At 32.9% G+C, this 6,000-nt stretch overlaps 1 long non-coding RNA gene across 1 annotated transcript; it reads right to left on the bottom strand.

Moving 5' to 3' along the window:
* Positions 1–1,652: 1,652 nt before the first annotated feature.
* LOC104592426 (uncharacterized) lies at positions 1,653–5,416 on the bottom strand. The gene is made up of 2 exons (XR_734410.2): positions 5,189–5,416; positions 1,653–4,094 (listed from the first exon to the last, which is right to left on the bottom strand). It is a non-coding gene; the product is annotated as an uncharacterized LOC104592426 (long non-coding RNA).
* Between the last annotated feature and the right edge of the window lie 584 nt (positions 5,417–6,000).

Below are 6,000 nucleotides of genomic sequence, written 5' to 3'. Positions count from 1 at the left end.
TTGGTCTTTTTCTAAATCAGCAACCACATTACTTGGAATTTTAAAAGTTTGCATAACAAATTGAAAAACCATTAAGGCAGAAGAATTAATTAAAGTTAATCTCCCAATTAGAGAGATAATTTTTTTTCCAACCAGCCAGTTTGTTATTCATTTTTTTTTGTCACTCTACCCTCGATAATGGGAGCACCAAGATAGGTTGTATTCCTATTCCCAATTGGGATTTTAAGAATTCTGGCCATAATTTTCTAATGCCTATTGGGGATGTTTTTAAAAAAGGAAATGGTTGATTTAAAATAATTGGGCAATTGACTACATGCTTTTGCAAATCTATCCAAGATCTCCCTGATTTTAATACAAGCATTAATAGAGGATTTAGCAAAAATGATACAATCATCCGCAAACTGAATAATTGGAATTTCCGAACCTCCCTTAGAGGCTTTACAGCCAATATCATTCTTGTCACCCATAGCCTCTTTATGAAAATTACTTGCAAGGGCTTCAGCACAAAGGACAAAAATATACAGGGAGAGGGGGTCACCTGGACGAATACCCCTAGTGGCCCTAATAGTACAAGTAGGAGATCCATTTAAGAGAATCCAAAAAAAAACTGAAGTGATGCACTCCATCACCTAATTAATTCATTTGATATGGAATCCAAATTTAACAAGCACTCTCCTAATAAAGTCCCATTCTAACTTATCATAGGCATTTTCCATATCAACCTCACATGCAAGCATCCCCTACTTTCCTCTCTTTTTTTTATAGTATACATCATTTCATAAGCAATGAGAATGTTATCAATAATTTGTCTATTTTGAATGAAAACACTCTAAAATAGAGAAATAATGTCATTCAGGTATGGCTTAATTCTGTTAACAAGAATTTTGGAAATGATCTTGTAAATAACATTACACAAGCTAATGGGCTTAAAATCATTAATCCACTCCGAGTTATTACACTTAGGAATAAGGGTGATGCACTCTTTTATTTTTTAAGTGGCGGACTCATTAATTGTCATAGTAGCAGTAAGGGATTCAAGCAAAAATCCATATAGATGAATCCAAAATTCATAGCCATTTACTTCATAAGAGCGAGTTGGCATGTTCGAAGAAGCAAATCCTGGTTGAAACACTAGGATCATTTGTTCCAAATTTTGCATCACAATCCAATTTATCATCAAATCTGAATATGTATGAGTTTGTCGTACGTGAAATCCATTATAGAAAATTTTATCAATTCTCCCAACACCTTTAGTTTGTCTCCCTCAGGCTTATGATATTTTCTTTCCCTCTATCACTAATAATTCTAATTGCCAAAGCTTTTTTTCATGAATCATTGTCCCTGTTGCATTCTTTCTTTGAATAGACTTGTAACCAATCTACGTCGCTCATAAGTTTACACGATCTCTAATATTCTTCACTCTTGCAAGGCTGAATCATCCATTCCATCTCTCCCCTCTCCCCTCCCCCACCAAGATAACAAGAATTCCTTTCCCAACCGCCATCCATCGATTAATACAAATAATTGATTTCTAAAGAGAAAAACTAAAATATTAGATATATAATATTTTATATCATATAAAATAATATAATATTTGTATAAAATTTATGTAATGTTATTGGTTTCTAAAGTGAATTTGATACAAGATTTAACGAATCACAAACATACATTCATTTCTTGGCAGTGGGCAATAATAGGACTCTGCTTATACATATGACATGGTATAATATAAAATATTACATAGGCACACACAAATGTATGATAAATTACAAATTGCCACCTTGTACTCAAGGGTGCTAACACTCCCTAAAATATGTTTTGCGACAATGACCTTGTATGCTATCTTATAATATTTATATGAAAAATGCTTTGTTACAAAAAATGCACTATGAAGGGAGAAAAAAAAACGTGAACCACTAATAAATGGAAATGTCACAATTGGCATCTTTAATTTTGTTGGTCCCTAACATGATCGAATGATACAAGATTTAATGTATTACAGATGTTCATATTTTTCGCAACAATATGACCATGTTATAGATATAATATATGATGCATGTAAAATAATACACACACGTACAAATACACATAAATGTAGGGTAAATTACAAATCGTCACCTTGTACTCAACGAGTGTTATTGAAGCACAATAAAGAGATCTGCTCCTCACAAATGGGCGCCTCACAGGCACATCCATCGTGCATTGGGAACATCTCCTGTGAATGATAATTTAACAAGTACGGAGATGTTCCCAATGCATGGTAGGTTGTGAGTGTGAGGCACCAGGTGTGAGGAACAGATCCGGTCTCGATGTTATTACACCCTGAACTATGCTTTGTGACAATGACCTCTAACTTATGAATTCCTACACTTTCCCTCCTAACCTTTTGAGGGGGTTAATGTTGAAAGTATAATTAGTAAATTGCCCAATCAAGATTCTATGGGCTAGCAACAACAAATATCAAAATGATGAAAATAGCCATTAATTCTAAAGCACACATCATTCTCAATGCCTTACCAAGACGAACTTTGTTGAAAGAAATATGTGAGTTAGGATTTTAGAAAAACTAAATTAAATAGCAAAATCGTCTCATGAAATAACAAGTAGTTTGGGCTTTTAAAAATGTTTACAATAATATTTTATGAAGCTAACTAATAAAATGCTAGTGGTAGGGGCAAAGTTTTGGAATCCAAAAGTTTAGGGGGTCCTTGTTGCAAAACAAAGCTTGAGGGCTAAGTGTCATTTTTCCCCAAGTGCAAGGTGGATGTTTGTAATTTAACTATAGATGTAGTTTATATAAAATATAGGATTATTATGTAAAACTCTATTTCACTTTTACCCATTTCTCTTAAATTTGTAAATATGCACATGAGTTGCATGTGGCAATTTCAAATAACAATAATAATTTCAATACATTTACCAAAACCTGTTAAAAAGATAAGTAATCAAAGCATGGTGTGCAAATGGATTTAAATTTTGTATTTCATTTTCATTGATAATAAAAATACTACTTATTATCATATTTGTTTTTGTTTAATATAATAAATATATAATATTAAAGATGTGTTTATAGACAATTTTTTGTTTTCTATATTTTTAATTTTGATCTATCTTTGAGTTTTACTGTATAATTATGACATCAATCATCATGCATTCATCATTTTGACTTAAGAAAAAAAAATGATTTCATTTTTGGGCAACTTTAAAATTTCTATTTCATTTCCATAATTACTTCTAAATTTAATTATTGTTTATCCCACTTATTTTTTATATAATAAACTTATAACATGTTATATATGTTAAAATTTTCTTTAAATTTTTATTTTGCATTTTCCATTTTGTTGTATTTATATATGCTTTTTAATATTTATTATTTAATTATGACATCATTAGTTTACCCATTTTACCCAAACAATTGGATCGTCATGGTGCAAGTAAAGTAGGTTGGGCCAAGTTTGAGTTAAACCTAAACCTAACCTGCATTGAAATTTGATGCACTTGGGTTGGAATCAGATTTGGGTTTGTCAATCAATCTCATGACAAAATTTGACATAAATGTATGTATAAACTATATATGCATGCATGTATCAAAATATGTATCTATATATGTATGCATATAATCTAGCCTTACTTGCGCTACCTGATCCTCAGCTGTCAAATAGAAATCATCTATTGATGCGGATTTCCTAAGATTTAATTATAGCTCTCAGAAACTCCATATTGATCTTCGCACCTCAGCTGTCCAAAAGGATATCTATACCACTAAAGGAGCGATATCTTCTGAATCCTTGAACATTGACTTGTGATGGAAAATTTGATCTTCACACCAGAAGAACACCGGTATATAAAAGAGATAAAATCTGGGTAAAGCCCACGTTTTAACCACTTATGAAAAGTCTCTGCAATTATTTTTGAGGTCAGACCCAGTTTCTCTACAAGAGGACCTAAGCTTGCAAACTCATAAAGTTCCTGCACAGAGGAAACAACCGTTGGTGTTGCAGGAGACATTGAATTTAATTAGCTCTGCCTCCGGCTGCTGTTGATGATGGTGTCAAAAAATATGGAATTGTCCTGCATCGGTGAACATCCTTGGGCTGGAAAAAAAAAAACAAAAACAGCAGAAAAGAGAATGAATTTAAAAACAAAAAAAAAAAAATCTTCAGCTCAAAACACTCCATTGTGTTACAAAGTAAGATAAAACAAAGGCACAACAGATACCAGCAAAAAACTTCAGAATGTATTAGTAGTTTAGTACAGTTTTCTTTTGGGTACTACAAAAAGAAATTTGGCAAATGCATATATTATAACCACTCGAACTCTTCCTGGAATATGTCTGCTCTCATGCATACTGCAGTTTATTTCGCATAGTTCAGAAATACAAAGTAATTAAGTTACAATACTTGGAGCAGTTACCAAACTAATCCATTTCCGCGAACCCCAATAAAGAAAAATAGAAAACAACCAAAAAAAGGCAGAGTGGATGGAAGAAAACATTGAAAATTTAAATGAATGAATGGATTAGAGAGATGCAAAGGAATTAATTAAAATGATCAGTTAAAAGACCCTCTTAGATTAAAGGAACTAACCTGTCAATAAAATCTATAGAACTTTTAGTTTCCTTCAGAACTGATAATCTATTATAATTTTTGTTTTTTACTTTTCTGTCTTCGAGTTTCCTTCATGGGGTTATGGACTTGTGGGTTTGGGCAGGAGACCTATCTGTGAAAGGCCGCTATATAGAGTTAATGTTTCTATTTTCTTTTCTCTGGGAATGGAGGAGAAACAGAATTCATTTTGCATTGCACTCCCGCAAGGTAAACAGTCTCCTACTCCATGATCGACTACAGCATCAATTAAGCAAAAAGAGAAGCTCCCTTGCCAAGAGCAATGCTTCCTAAAGCAACATTCTTCCACAAGCAAAAAGAGAAGCTCCAACATCAATTAAGCAAAAGGAGAAGTTCCCAAAAAAAGACCGCAGAAACATAATGTACATATGCACACCACTAATTTCTAGGTTCGGTGAATCAGTAGAAATAAAACAGATGAAAAATAAAAAATAAAAATAAAAGATTTTCCACTATAAGATTTTCGAATAGATAATCGGTAGAAATTTCTAGGTTTGATGAATATTTCCAATGGAAGATTTTCCATGCAAAACAAAGAGGAAAAATAAAAAAATAAAAAATACCTGAACTCAAATCGTAATTAGAAAATGAGGTTGAAGCAGCCCCAAAATGACTTACAGAGGAGGAGTGGGTTTGAAGCAGCCCCAGAATGACCTACAGCATATGAGGAGTGGAGGGAAAGAGAGAAGAAGAAAAAACGACGCGGGTGAAGTAGGAGAGAAAGAGAGAAGAAGAGTGAGCGAGAGATGGAGAAGCAGAAAGCACAACGCGGGAAGTAGAATGAAATTTTGGTGTATGGGTTTGGGCGGGTTTAGAGTTTTAGGTTTTTCCTTTTTTTATATTAAAAAATAGGTTTTATTTTTTTATAAATGAAGTTGAAGTTTTAATCAATGTTTTAAAAACTCGGATGAAGCACAACCGTTTTGTCCACTGGTTTTTGGGTCAGCGGTTCAACCATTGTTTTAAAAAATGACCTATAAACGGTACCATTCTCCCTATCGGTCGGTTTCTAGGTGACGGTTCAACTGTTCGATTCGAATGAACGCCTTATTCTGATAATAATAATTAAAAAATAATTAAAAATAAAAAACACCCAAAATGATTGAACGGGTTGATGGGTTAATGGTTCAACCGGGCTTAAAACCTAAGCCAACTGATTAGGCCAGGCCTGAGTATATTCTATTAATACAAAGACAAAGCCCAACCCAAACAATTCTATTGACAACCCTAAGATAAAGGACAATGTATCCCGACCTAGACTCGATTCATTGACAACCCTAGGTGAGTTCAATGGAAATTGCTAGTCAATTATTAATAAATATTAATAAAACAAATATTAACAAATAATAATTACTAATTACTAGTGAACTAACTA

The sequence above is a fragment of the Nelumbo nucifera genome, chromosome 3 (genome assembly GCF_055504915.1).
Source record: "Nelumbo nucifera cultivar China Antique chromosome 3, China Antique-T2T, whole genome shotgun sequence".
Classification (NCBI taxonomy): Eukaryota; Viridiplantae; Streptophyta; class Magnoliopsida; order Proteales; family Nelumbonaceae; genus Nelumbo; species Nelumbo nucifera.
This window is presented reverse-complemented; position numbering and strand designations above follow the sequence as displayed.